Source organism: Chiloscyllium punctatum, chromosome 26 (genome assembly GCF_047496795.1).
Source record: "Chiloscyllium punctatum isolate Juve2018m chromosome 26, sChiPun1.3, whole genome shotgun sequence".
NCBI lineage: Eukaryota > Metazoa > Chordata > Chondrichthyes > Orectolobiformes > Hemiscylliidae > Chiloscyllium > Chiloscyllium punctatum.
The window spans coordinates 22,349,926-22,365,387 of record NC_092764.1 but is presented as its reverse complement, the minus strand read 5'-3'; the positions used below and the strand labels follow the sequence as shown (position 1 = coordinate 22,365,387).

The following is a 15,462-nucleotide window of genomic DNA, read 5'->3' as shown; positions in this document are numbered from 1 at the left end:
AATTCACTTCAAAAAGACTTTGTTGGCTGTGTGCTTGAGAAGTTCTTCCATCAGGATAGGTGCTATATCAATGTAAGTCTTTCTCCTTTCAAGTGTTCATACACTCAAAACTCCAATCTTTCATGATCAGTTCCCTTACTCCTTTAGTACACTTGGCCTCTGCAGTTCCTCTCTACTACTGTCCTCTGCAAATGTATCAAAGGCCTACCTTACATAACTTAGGTTAAATTCACTACAGTGTGGAAATAGGCCCTTCAGCCCAACCAGTCCACATTGACCCTGTGAAGAGTAACCCACCCAGACCCATTTCCTTCTGACTAATACACTTAACACTGTGGGCAAGTTAGCATAGTCAATTCACCTAACCTGCACATCTTTGGACTGTGGGAGGAAACCAGAGCACCCAGAGGAAACCCACGCAGACACTGGGAGAATGTGCAAACTCCACACAGTCAGTTGCCTGAGGCTGGAATCAAACCTTGGACCCTGGTGCTGTGAGGCAGCAGTGCTAAACACTGAGCCACCGTGCCACCCCACTTCATTTCTTAACTCCAGAGTTTGAAGTTTTCAAGGTTGGGGTTTCTCTTTTAATCAAAAAACTCCAATTTAACAACAATCAAGTTTTTGTGCCATTGATCAACTCTGTTGCATTGCATTGCTCAGGCAAGAATGTAACAAGAAATACAAGTAAAAGTTACAAAACAGCTTGGTGTCATGTGTTCATTTTTGCAGTAAATGGTAAGTGAGACGGTGTGGTATTTTGCACATGTTGTTTGACAAAAGGTTTGGTAAGAGTCTAAGCTGCGTCTGTCGAAGCTATTGTATTATGCTTTAGCTGAATTTTGTACTCTGAACTTGCCTGGAACAAAAATGACTTTTACCTTATTAGGAATAAAGATTTCAACTAATGTCTTGTGGCAAACAATTGAAATGAGACAGGTCTCTGCTTCATTCATCTCCGCTTCTGCAGTCTGTGGTTAGTTCTGCAGCGTCTCCAGATTTCATTGGTATCCACCTACCTGCCCGACAAGTCCTTTGGACTAACTACCATATATGGCAAAGTCAAATCAGCTTCCAGCTTATCAGGCACTTGCAAACATCACATATCTGAAAGTAACTGAGTATGAGGAAGTGTTCAGTTTTGCAACCAGCCTTATTAGCAGACTCATTGCAGATAATGAAGAGCAGAGTGTTCATTGTGAAAGCATTCTTTGTGATATCTGTGCAATAGAAATTGCAGCTAAATGTGTTTGAGCTGTAGAAAATAAGTTACAAGGGGAGTTCTTTCACTTTCTTATGATGTAGTTCTCCAATATATGTGTAACTAGGTCACTCAGCCACAATCTCCTTCACCAGATCTGGATTCATATTTTTTAATCATCTTAAACAATTCTTTTTGTATAAGTTAAAAGCTAATTCATAAGTAACTTCATTCAGGCAAACCAGTTATTTTCTTTGACAAAGGGTCAGTTAGACTCAAAACGTCAGCTCTTTTCTCTCCTTACAGATACTGCCAGACCTGCTGAGATTTTCTAGCATTTTCTCTCTTGGTTTCAGATTCCAGCATCCGCAGTCATTTGCTTTTATCCAGTTATTTTCTTTATAAGACCATAAGACATAGGAGTGGAAGTAAGGCCATTCGGCCCATCGAGTCCACTCTGCCATTCAATCATTCATTTTTCTTACCATGGATCTCCTCCTGAATTTGGTTTTGAAGGGGTAATATATTCAAATGATCACTATTTAGTGAGTCACACTAACTTCACAGTTTAATTTCTTTCATAGAAATATAATTATTAACACCAGAGGTCTGAAGACAGAGTGCTTCAAAATATTTCCAGTTAAATTTAAGAGTGAAACTAATCCTTGCACAGATTGGTAAAAGTGGCTTTGCTCAATATATGTTTTCTGGCTGAAAAACCATGCAACATAGACCAATCTCAACTACAAAACATTCAGAAGAAACAACATAAATTCAATGATATTTCCTTATGTAACAAGCCAACACCAAAGCTATTGAAATGAATTTGGTGAGTCTGTTATGTGTCAAACAAAATGGCCTATTTCTGATTTGTGATGATATTCCTTTCTATTGTCATTAATAACCGCAGTTCTGTATTCCGCTAATGTCGATTTTCAACGGATGTGCAAAGCCGGGAGATAGGTACAGTCTATAACACCCAGGACAAAGCTTCATTTAAATCCAGCAGGAATACTGGTTATCCATAATGCTGCAACAGTAAGACACCATATCTGTATAAAGTAGTTACCAGTGACTTGGAAATCAGCAATATATTCATAGATGCTATGGTTAGTCTGGCTATGATCTGATAGAATAAATGATAAAGAGAACGAGGAGCTGGAGTAGGCTATTCAGGCCTTCGAGCCTGCTCTCCCATTCAATATGATCATGGCTGACCATCCAATTCAGTACTCTGTTCCCGCTTTATCCACACACCCTTTGATCCCTCAAGCACTAAGAACCACATTGAATTCTTTCTTGAAGAAGATATTAATCTCCTTGGCTGGTAAGCCTTCATTTTTGTGTTGTGTGGATATTTTCCTGAATTAACCCATTTGAGAGAGATCATTATATAGCTCTGGAACAGGTGGGATTTGAAACTGACCTCCTTTGTGTCGAAGTAGGGATAGTCTTGCGAGCCACAAGAGCACTACACCTTTAGCCTGCCAGCACTGAAGAAGGAACAGAGAAGAGGTCCTCAAGATGGAGGTCACCTCTCTCCAGCTCTGAAATAAAAAATCAAATCAGCAGCCAGGCTAACATGGTGGAAGGGAAGCTTTTCTACAATGTTGCCTGCAGCAGACATACTGGCAGGGCCTGGCTGGGGCACTGCAAGCCCTTTCTGTGCCCACCTACCCTTGTTCTCGCCAGTGATAAATGACCGAGGGGCAGGATGGTGCCAGGAGACCTCCATGCTAGGCAGCAGCACAAAATTACGCCCATGCCTAGCTTTGTGTCCTTTGCATTAATTCAAAAAATCCAGATGCGTATCTCTAAGATGAGCCAATGGTTTGAGGAGTGGCAGATGGAGTTTAATTCAGATAAGTGCAAGGTGCTGCATTTTGGGAAAGCAAATCTTAGCAAGACTTAGACACATATTGGTTAAAAGTCACACAACACCAGGTTATAGTCCAACAAGTTTATTTGGAAGCTCTAACTTTTGGAGCGCTGTTCCTTCATCAGGTGGTTGTGGAGAGTAACACTCTGAAAGCTAGTGCTTACAAATAAACCCGTTGGATTACAGCCTGGTGTTGTGTGATTTTTAACTTTGTACACCACAGTCCAACACCGGCATCTCCAAATCATGACACTCAATAGTAAGGTTCTAGGGAGTGTTGCTGAACAATGAGACTTGGAGTGCAGATTCATAGATCCTTGAAAGTAGAGTTGCAGGTAGATAGGATAGTGAAGAAGGTGTTTGGTATGCTTTCCTTTATCGGTCAGGGTATTGCGTACAGGAGTTGGGAGATCATGTTGAGGCTGTACAGGATGGAAAAATGTGTTGCTGGAAAAGCGCAGCAGGTCAGGCAGCATCCAAGGAGCAGGAGAATCGACATTTTGGGCATAAGCCCTTCTTCAGGATGCCCGAAACGTCGATTCTCCTGCTCCTTGGATGCTGCCTGACCTGCTGCGCTTTTCCAGCAACACATTTTTCAGCTCTGATCTCCAGCATCTGCAGTCCTCACTTTCTCCTAGCTGTACAGGACAGTTGGTTAGGCGACTGTTGGAATTTTGCTTACAATTCTGGACTCCTTCCTATAAGAAGGATGTTGTGAAACTTGAAAGGGTTCAGAAAAGATTTACAAGGATGTTGCCAGGGTTGGAGGATTTGAGCTATAGGGAGAGGTTGAATAGGCTGGGGGTTGCTATCCCTGGAGCATCAGAGGCTGAGGGGTGACCTTATAGAGGTTTATAAAATCATGAGGGGCATGGATAGGGTAAATAGCCAAGGTCTTTTCCCTGGGGTGGGGGAGTCCAGAACTAGAGGGCATAGATTTAGGGTAAGAGGGGAAAGATATAAAAGAGACCTAAGGGGCAACTTTTTCACTCAGAGGGTGGTACGTGTATGGAATGAGCTGCCAGAGGAAGTGGTGGAGGCTGGTACAATTGCAACATTTAAAAGGCATCTGGATGGGTATATGAATAGGAAGGGTTTGGAGGGATATAGGCCAGGTGCTGGCAGGTGGGATTATATTGGGTTGGGATATCTGGTCAGCATGGACTGGTTGGACCGAAGGGTCTGTTTTCATGCTGTACATCTCTATGACTCTATGACTCTATCCCTCCAATCTTACTACCAACTGTATCGCTTCTGTCTTTTATCTCCTTCCCTTTCACACCATTCCTCTTTTTACATTGTGTTTGAATCTCTGATTAATATTGCTAACTCTCCCCCTAAGAAAGAGAAGGATAAACATGAAAAGAAGTAGATTAGATTACATTACAGTGTGGAAACAGGCCCTTCGGCCCAATAAATCCACACCGACCCGCCAAAGCGCAACCCACCCATACCCCTACATTTACCCCTTACCTAACACTACGGGCAATTTAGCATGGCCAATTCACCTGACCTGCACATCTTTGGACTGTGGGAGGAAACCGGAGCACCCAGAGGAAACCCACGCAGACACAGGGAGAAAGTGCAAACTCCAGACAGTCAGTCGCCTGAGGCAGGAATTGAACCCAGGTCTCTGGCGCTGTGAGGCAGCAGTGCTAACCACTGTGCCACCCACTGAAAACAGGCCCTTCGGCCCAACAAGTCCACACCGACCCACAACCTTCCCCTGCCCCTAACACTACGAGCAATTTAGCATTGCCAATTCACCTGACCTGCCCATTTTTGGACTGTGGGAGGAAACCGGAGCACCCAGAGGGGACCCACGCAGACACAGGGAGAATGTGCAAACTCCACACAGTCGGTCGCCCGAGGCGGGAATTGAACCGGGTCTCTGGCGCTGTGAGGCAGCAGTGCTAACCACTGTGCCACCGTGCCGCCCACCAAATTCTATTAGTGCTCCTGTCATTGAACAGTGTTCTCCTTCCCTCTCATCCATCTCTTCAGCAAAGAAGGAGATATTCACGCTAAGCAAGGAATTCTTTATGCATGCATGAAACAAAATAATCAATAATAGGCAGCAAACAAAAACCTTCCATAAACAATTACTTTAGCTTTCCGAGATCTGCCAATGCCAATTAAAAGCAGGCCATCCGATAGGTGATTTTATTGTGTCCACTGAGGCGAGCAACATTAGTGGAGCTGTGCAATGGAACGTTTACTATTTTAGGCATTCATCATCTCTGCTGAGAATTTCCAGCATGGTATAAGAAGGAATGATACAGAATACATCCTTCTATACTCTGTCCCAACATCGTGGATTAACCAAGTCTTAGAACAGTGCCTCTGCCGAGCTGGAGTGACGTATTTAGGTTCCAATTGTCTTCATGACCTGAATGATTTTGCACCAAATTGTGTTCTGGCTTTGGACTGGAAAGAAGATCTGCAAACTAACTTTAGAACACTATTTATCAATTTGACAGGAAAATGTCTGATCTTCTAACCAAAGCTGTACTGATAGCATTCTAGGCTTTTTATGACTAATTCAGTGAAAAAAAGAAAGTCAAGAGACAGACCGTGATGGAATGAAGTTCATATCCAGAGCCACAGTAACACTGATCTAAAATGGAATCAACAAACCTTGACATATTTTTCACAGGTTTCATTCAACTGTTTTCTGAGAGACAATCAGTAATGTATGTAGCCCCACTCCTGCTATGTCTTATTCACTATAATCAGTAAAGAAAGCCGAACCAAGCTGTTGATTTGAGGTTAAGATAAAAAAACTTTCCATTTTCACTCACTGACTGCCCTTTTAAGTCTTCTCATTGAATAACAAGTGTCAAAGATTTTCTTGTTTGTCTCCTGCCACGAACAACTTGTTAGTGTTAACTGTGCTGAAATCTGATTGGATGCCATTGTTGCATCTAGCATCATCCCCAGGGGTTTCCCAAGATCCTTCAGGTGCTCTGAAGCCTCTCCAGGGTATACTCTGACCCTCAAATAGCTGCACAAAATTCCATGTTGTGATCAACAATCATATAAGCATCACAAGCTAATATGATACCATATTTTTATAATGTGAGCAGGCTTCCTGTTATGTTGAATTGAGTCAGAGAGTGCTTTATCATTATATCGGAACGGAGTCCTGTTGATATAAAGAAAATGACCAGGATGTAAGTGTGGCATTTTCAAGAAGTGTGTTCAATAGATCACATCTTGAATTTGCTATATATAGAGCATGTATGTGTGTGTGTGAGAGAGAGAGAGAGAGAGAGAGAGAGACAGACAGTAGAGTTAGTTGACAGGAAGCTGCTACAGAATAACTTTCAATTATCTTAGAGTAAATATTTCACACTTTTTTTTCAAGTAAGACAGTTTAATATACTTAAATGAATATTTTGTTCTTGGATATTGCACAAATGCTGCCAATAAAACTGACAATAATAGAGCAAATAATGTCCATTATTGAAGCCACATGTTATTAAACAAAATTGGAGACATACAGTTAAAATTTCTCAGAGAATTATGTAGTATAGCAGCAACCACTCAGCCCATCTAGTTGATGCTGGCTGTCTGTAAAGCAGAGTAATCAGTCCCATTCTGCCTCCCTGCCCTGCTATTTAGTTTAGTTCTCTACAATTACTGTAGGGAATCTAATCTAATCCAATTACCCATCTAAATTCCTTCTGAAATCATTGATCTTTATTTCCTTTAGCTGCTCTACTGCCTCCTGTGATGTTCCCCAGACAGCTTTAAGACCCCGATAGGCCTCCACTGAGTCCTTGTAAAAGTCACGTCATGACATCATTGACGACAGCAAGCTGACTTGCATATAGATTAGGCCATTGCCTGACTGCCTGCCTGGGAGCTTTACTTGACTCCAAATGAGATGGCACCAAATGTGAATGCTGCGACGTAGCCCATTAATTCCTCCACTGCACTCTGCCCATTGGCCAGGGTAAGTTAAAATCTATCTCATTTAAGCTATAAACATGTCATATTATGTCTACCCATTGTTCACAAATGTATGGTTTGTTAAAGAAGCTTATTCTTCAAAACAAGGTCAGAATTATTTCTCATTGTTGCAGATTATAACAGTATCCAAAAGTTAATGGGAGCATCAAATGGATACTTACTTGAATCTCATTGTTTATATATCATGCTTCCATTTAATATAAATTCTATAATACTTTTAAATGCTCTTAAAGGCGCTATAATTCATTTTAGAGTCATTATACGTGTGCCTCAAAATGAAAATTTTGCGACATGAACCTAATGAACTAACGAATCCATTTGATGTTCCTCTTTCATCTCTATAAAAACTTTCCTTTATCAGCTAGCTATATCTGAAAGTTTTCAACCTGATCACAGTGTTGCCTTATTGTTGAGATACGAGACAGTTGGTAAGAATATCCATTGAACTCGGTGTCTTATTTGTCAATGTTAAACTTAAAGCTGAGTCAATAAAACATTTTGCTGAGCAGGCATTTTGTCAAAATGTGGCACATCAAAGGCTTTACTTCCTTTCGTTTTAAATGACTAAGTTCATGTTGGTGAATACTTTTGCAGTGAATCCTTGTCAGCTCTATCGAGTGCATTGATGATATTGTTTTTCTTGTTCCACAGCAATGAAGCAAGCTAGATGCTGGCTGAACACAAGGCTTTGAGCTTGGTCCTTAGCCATGCTTGAAGAAGGCTGCATAGAGACAGTGAGCCAGTTTTGATGCTGAAAAACTTCTGCTAGCAATCAAGAACAATTGTAATGGTGAGCTTTAAGTTGAAAATGGAAGAACATCAGGGGATAGGGTAGCCCAGAGTAAGGCTATCTAACAGAAGAGTTAGCATTGTGTCAAATTAAACAGAGAAGGGGCCATACCGAATTTGCAATGGAACTCACTTGATGCGTCAGCTGATGAAAAATTTGCCAGTCCCCCGGACACACTCATCCCTGCATGGTGGCCTGGGCTTTGTGGTGCCAACTCAACTGGCTAGCAACTGCTGAAACTGCTCATGCCCATCCCAAGGACGTAGATCACTCAGGGTGGTTCTCTGGCTACAACACTAGTTCCTGCTGGAGCATCAAGTTGTTCAAGATGCCGAAGATAGCAAAATGTTGAGGGGTCATCTAAACCTCATTTTCAAAACGCCAGTAGCTCCTGGTCAGTGGTGACTTCTTGAGTGAGACAGCAGTAGTTATACCTGTACTTTGTCCGTGCAATTACAGAATTGTTACAATGCAGATGTAGGCTATTTGACCCATCATGCCTCCACTGGTTGGGGTTGTGCTATCATTTTCAATAGATACTCACTGACCCTCCCCAGAATCCAGCCCCAAAAGCATTCATGTGACCTAAATAATAAGAAACAGTCGTTGCTGGAGAAACACAATAGGTATGGCAGCGTCTGGGAAGAGAAGAGAGAGTTAACATTTCAAATCCAATGACGTGAAGACCTGAGGCTGTCGACACTGCCTAAGGATTAATGTGTTGTAACAGCTTCCCAAAAACTTTGCACACACCTACATGGCCTGCTGATGCATATTCAGTGCGTGCAAAATCTTCTTGTTCCTGAAGTTGCCTGACTGCATTGAGCAATCCTTGCTAGCTACAAGAGTACAGGTCAATACCTCTTTGCATTTGGGGATATCTAGCCATGGCTTCAAAGGCCACTTCTTCTTGGCCTGTCTGACCTTCTTAGTTATAAACTGAATGTATTAGCCAATTGAATGCCATATGCCGCCATCACCTGCTTTAAGCGGTGATATGCCGTTGAGTGGGGTAGTTATCAAATCAATCTGCAGATAACCCCTGGAACAAACCTACATCACCCTTAATGTAACAAGCACTAGGTGTCTGCTGTTTCCCACTGGTATCTTTCATGTCCAACTGTCGCCCCGTTTTACCATGTGCCATTCTGGAAGAACTTGCCACTCACTGGATATCATCTAAAAGACCAGTATTCCTTGCACCTTAGCCACCTTTAAAAGCCCAATGTGCACCAAGACAAGGACTGTCAGTTTGGAGCTGCCCTTCATAGCTCCTGATATTTATCCTCGACAAGGCAGTCAGGGAGTAAATGGCACCCCTCATTAGGGGGAATTATCTGGAGGTTCTAGTGGATAGATAAGGGATGTCCTCTTTCCCCAGGACTAGTAGAGGACACAATGTTTCATCATGGTTATTTGATGTGAGGTTGGCACCTGTGTCAGTGCGGTCTTGGCCATCAGGAGGAAAGCCCAGTTATGTAGAAAGCGAGTTATTGGCCTTCTTCACTCTGCCAGCATTTCTCTCCAGTACCTCACACTCACTCCATCTCTGCTACTGTTCCAACCACCTACCATGGCTCATATTCTACCACTTTCACTAGTAAAGTGGATGAACTGTTCAACCTCCTCATGGGAGCACGAAGTAGCGCCGACATGGGCTCCAAATATGCCAGTAGCCATGGGCACCCACATGGCCCCAGCTATGCCTGCCTCTTCGTCGGATATGTGGAACAGTCCATCTTCCGCAGCTACACTGGCACACCCCCCACCTTTTCCTCCGCTACATCGATGACTGTATCGGCGCTACCTCGTGCTCCCACGAGGAGGTTGAACAGTTCATCCACTTTACTAACACCTTCCACCCAGACCTCAAATTTACCTGGACCGTCTCAGACTCCTCCGTCCCCTTCCTAGACCTCTCCATTTCTATCTCGGGCGACCGACTCAACACGGACATTTACTATAAACCGACCAACTCCCATAGCTACCTAGATTACACCTCCTCCCACCCTGCCCCCTGTAAAAATGCCATCCCATATTCCCAAATCCTTCGTCTCCGCAGCATTTGCTCCCAGGAGGACCAATTCCAATACCGAACAACCCAGATGGCCTCCTTCTTCAAAGACCACAATTTCCCCTCAGATGTGATTGACGATGCTCTCCATCGCATCTCCTCCACTTCCCGCTCCTCCGCCCTTGAACCCCGCCCCTCCAATCATCACCAAGACAGAACCCCATTGGTCCTCACCTACCACCCCACCAACCTCCATATACATCGTATCATCCTTCGTCATTTCCGCCACCTCCAAACAGACCCCACCACCAAGGTTATATTTCCCTCCCCTCCCTTATCAGCATTCCGGAAAGACCACTCCCTCCGTGACTCCCTCGTCAGGTCCTCATCCCCCTACCAACCCAACCTCCACTTCCGGCGCCTTCCCCTGCAACCGCAAGAAGTGCAAAACTTGCGCCCACACCTCCCCCCTCACTTCCCTCCAAGGCCCCAAGGGATCCTCCCATATCCATCACAAATTCACCTGCACCTCCACACACATCATTTACTGCATCCGCTGCACCCAGTGTGGCCTCCTCTATATTGGGAAGACAGGCTGCCTACTTGCAGAACGTTTCAGAGAACACCTCTGGGACACCTGCACCAACCAACCCAACCGCCCCGTGGCGGAACACTTTAACTCCCCCTCCCACTCCACCAAGGACATGCAGGTCCTTGGCCTCCTCCATCGCCAGATCATAGCAACACGACGGCTGGAGGAAGAGCGCCTCATCTTCTGCCTAGGAACCCTCCAACCACAAGGGATGAATGCAGATTTCTCCAGCTTCCTCATTTCTCCTCCCCCCACCTTATCTCAGTCTCAACCCTCGGACTCAGCACCGCCTTCTTGACCTGCAATCTTCTTCCCGACCTCTCCACCCCCACCCCACTCTGGCCTATCACCCTCACCTTGACCTCCTTCCACCTATCGCATTCCCAACAACCCTCCCCCAAGTCCCTCCTCCCTACCTTTTATCTTAGCCTGCTTGGCACACCTTCCTCATTCCTGAAGAAGGGCTTATGCCCGAAACGTCGATTCTCCTGCTCCTTGGATGCTGCCTGACCTGCTGCGTTTTTCCAGCAACACATTTTTAAGCGCCTAGACTGGCAATGTACCCTTCCCATGAATGACTGTGCCAAGACTCACTGACCAAATGAGATCTCTTTTGACTTGACTGAGGTCTGCTGACAACTATGACAAGCTTTCTGGATTTGTTCCTGCACATATTAGAGGTAATATGGCTCTGTGTCTCTGAGTCAGTGGGCAAAACGCAAAAAAGCAGGGTCAAACAATGCAAGGCTTATAAAAGTTTTATCTTGTAAAAGTCCAGATAACCTCAGAGTGAGTGAGTACAACGACAGCAAATACACAGGCCAGAGATATAGCCTGGTCCACCTGATCTGCTGGGGGCTTGTCACAGAGTGTCCTTGCTGTAGTAATATAATGGGACAGCACTGAAATGCAGAAGCATCTTGAAGCTGCATGTAGCCATGGGGATCCCCCATTAGTAATTGGCACCTTTCTTTGTGGGCATGTATCTGAAGGTCCTAGTGGACAGGGTGGTGCAGATAAGGGATGTCCTCTTTCCCCAGGACTAGTAGCAGAGGACACAATGCCAGCCTGGTGTGAGGATGCCGCCAGTTCAGTGCAATTTTGGCCATCTAGTGCAGATGTGGAGGGTACAACATCAGGCTATGGAAACGTGGTCCAAGTATCTCCCATCTAGAGGAACACAGGAAGAAGGTCAATGACTTCTCCAATATACATACTCACTCCATCTCTTCCCACCACCCACCAAGGCCTATTCTCTGCCACTGTCACCATTGCTTGCAATGTCTTCCCCACTCACCCATGAGTGTTCTTACCAGCTGTCAAATAGGATGCCAGTATCGGTGGATGTGGGATTTGTGTGGAGCATGCCTAGAGAATCGAAGCTCGGAATACAGGATGAGGGTCCTTGAGCAAGCTGAAGTTGCCAGGTACCTGTTCTGGTTTCCATGTGGAGATTTCTTGACATTTACTTTGTTTGAAAAGATAGGAAGCCGAATTTTAGTGAGGCAAGTTGTTGCTTCAATAAGATATTTAACATGCGATAATTCCCCTTAATCAGTAACTCTCCGCTGCCAAACAAGAAACTTCCCGACTTGCTGATCAGAAGCGTAAAAGATAGACCAAGATGCTCCCCACTTTAAGTCCGGCCTTGCCAGACTTCTTGTCCAATTCTGCCACAAAGCTCAGATCGTAGCCCACATCTGGGTGGCACAGTGGTTAGCACTGCTGCCTCACAGCGCCAGAGACCCGGGTTCAATTCCCGCCTCAGGCGACTGACTGTGTGGAGTTTGCACATTCTCCCCATGTCTGCGTGGGTTTCCTCCCAAAGTCCAAAGGTGTGCAGGTCAGGTGAATTGCCCATGCTAAATTGCCCGTAGTGTTAGGTAAGGGGTAAATGTAGGGGTATGGGTGGGTTGCACTTCGGCGGGACGGTGTGGACTTGTTGGGCCGAAGGGCCTGTTTCCACACTGTAAGTAATCTAATCTCAGATCCCTATGGTATTATACCTCCTGTTAATTCTTTTAAGTTGTGCAGCAATGCCGATTGGAATACTTTTGCCAGTTTACTTCATTTTAACATCCAGCAAATGTGAATGTGAACCACTTCTGCTTTCAGACACCACATCCCTCTCTCTCTGAATTTCCATGTGGTTCAAAAAGTAGTTACTTCCCATCTGTTTGGCCTGTTCCTGATCAAAGAGCCGCAATCATTTTTTTTACAAGAGATTTCTCAAACAATCTTAGCAATCGTTCTATAAATGATACATTTAGATTAGTTATTTTGCCCTTTCCATAAATTATCTAACCCCTTGCAGTGGTAAATACCACTAAAATGCATTTGAGAATGTAAGAAGCAATAAGCATGATTCAGCATCAAGAAGAAAAATTATTCACAAAACTGAGAACTGAAAAACGGACACAACTTTCTTGTAGGCGATTGCTTAAAATGAGAAAAATTGCAGAAGAAAAGCAACGTGGTATTAGTACCCAAAACACCATTCTTTTCTCAGCCAATAGAGCCAAATATCAGTTCTGAAGAGGGGTCATCTGACTTGAAACATTCAATCTGCTTTCTCTCCACCGATGCTGCCAGACCTGCTGAGATTCTCCATATTTGTAATGTCCTCTAATCTGGATGCACTCTTAAAATCTTATTTGAATCAGGTAAGGAAGGGTGAATTGGCGCCCCTCTTTATAAATCATGCCTCCTTCCCCAATCTTAGTTGACTGCATTAGTATTTTTTAAATTCTTTTTAGCATGCAGCTATATCATACTTCAATTAAAACATAGGATTAGTCAAAATTAGGAAGTCAATTACAAAGTTTCCTTGAATTGAAAGGAGGAGAATTTTATATACTATTGAATGTGAGGAAAATAGTAAAACATGACATCAAACGCACACATGAACATAGCAATAAAGTTTTAAAAAGGGGAGAGTGCTTAATATAGAAAGAAAGGTCAAGAATGGTCAATTTGAAAATTCATTAGAATCACTGAGGTGTTGCATTTTTAACCTGCAACTATAGTTTTTACTTGATATCTGTACTCTCAGCAGTGAAGTATGTAGATATCTGAGTTCTCAATGATGTTTCTCTGATTTGTTGTTCAATAGGTGATGTTTTTCAAGCGGCTGTGAGAGACAGGAAGGGAGAGAGAGAGAGCAAGCTTTCCATGTCTACTATTAAGAATCCATCATTCACTCCTCTGTTTGAAATTTGTTGCCTGAAATACAGTTCATTTGTGAGTGCCCAAGCCAGGCTTCATTGTTTCTTGAAGCTGGATAAGCTACTGATGATTTTCATCCCATTATGCTGTATAGATTTAAGTTTTAATGTCTTTTTGTAACAATGTTTATGCTGGCTCAGAATTTAAAAGATCCCACCAAATGGTCTAGTGCTTACGCATAATGTGGTTATTCCCTGAATCTTCCCAAAAATCCCTGCCAGTGACAGAAATGGAGCTTTCCTTTATCTCTCCATTCCCAGCTATTTCAAGTAAAGGCTTGTACTGCTAATGCGGTGGAACAGGTCTTTACATGATTGCAAGAATGTTTAGCTCTTAATGTCCGAAGTGAGATGTTTTTTTTTTGTTGATTTTGGTTTATCGACCCCATCTCTTGACATCATCTCAAGAGATTTTTAACACAGTGCACTGCTGCCAAATATTCGCTCATTTGAAGCAAAAATTCTTTTGGCTTATTTCATTTTTAGTGACTGTTAACTTGTGGTCTGTGAAATGACTCATCGCAAAATCCATCGACAAGCAATTCTTAATTTGCATCTGCCCACTTTGCATTATTTGTGCAAAGGCATTAGGACCCCTGGAGCAACCTTGCAATTATGTCACAGAGCTGTGTATCACTGAGTATTAATATTTAATAAATTGTGTTAATGTGAAATTGAAGCCTTATACAGTCCTTGACTTTGTTTTCTCCTTGACCGGTCTGTAAAAAACTCAAGGTATGACATCAAATGACACATTGTTAACCACACAAACTTTGCATTCAGTAAGCAGAATAAATATTCCAACTTTGGCCCTTGAAAGTCAGTAGTAAGAATTATTATAAGAAATTATTGAAGTAGAAATAAACATTGAAGTATTTCCTTTTTGTGATATTGTATGATCCTGGCTCTCATGGGTTGTGCCAAATAATATCTGAGGAAAAATTCTACCTCTTTTCCAGAGCTGCACAAAGAAGTCCTTCAGGCTACAAACTTCAGCTGCATGGCAACCATAGTTTCCACACGCAAAGATGTCATTTTGATGCCAAAAAGACACTTAACCTTGCTCATGCTCATTTCCAATGGGACCTGTGCTCAATGCCATCCTGCTGAAGGTGGGAGTTCCAAGCAAAGTAGGTAGGTTATGAAGTCAGGTAAAAGTGAAGTCACCATAGTCCCATTCTCTCATTAGAGTAGGACAACAGGTGATGACTTTCTGCCTGCAGAATTGACCCTGAGCTTTAAGTTGCCTGCCACTTCAACACACTGCTGTATTCCCTGACCAGCATCTCTCTCTCATGTTTGCTGCAATGTTCCAGCAAAGCTCAGCAGAAGCAGAAATGTCAGCATCTCATTTTCCGCTTGGGAACCCGGCAGACTTCAGGATTCAATTTTCAATAATTTTAGGCCTTAGCACACTCTCCTACATCATTCCCCAACCCCCCACACACTGGGCCTTATCATCATGTGGGCTACAACCACATCCAACCTATTGTCAGACATTAATGGTCCCCATTAGCAGCCATTAATTCTCACTGGCTAACCTTTGCCCACTCCTTTGTCTGCTCAATTGCTGTTCTTGCTGTCTGGACTCCATCTCCACCATCTATTATTTACTCCTAGAGATAATCAGTTCTGAAGAAGGGCCACCGGGCCCAAAACATTAACTCTGTTTTCTCTCCACAGATACTGCCAGACCTGTTGAGTTTTTCCACCAATTACTGTTTTTGTGCCAGCTAAATCTATCTGGTTCACTAATGTCCTTTCATGGAGGAAATCTGCTTACCCCT

The 15,462-nt window shown here is 43.4% G+C and overlaps 1 long non-coding RNA gene across 1 annotated transcript; it reads left to right on the top strand.

The window, feature by feature from the left end:
- Positions 1 to 6,925: 6,925 nt before the first annotated feature.
- LOC140496325 (uncharacterized) lies at positions 6,926 to 14,431 on the top strand. The gene is made up of 3 exons (XR_011964238.1): positions 6,926 to 7,038; positions 7,707 to 7,845; positions 13,564 to 14,431. It is a non-coding gene; the product is annotated as an uncharacterized lncRNA (long non-coding RNA).
- The last annotated feature ends 1,031 nt before the right edge of the window (positions 14,432 to 15,462 follow it).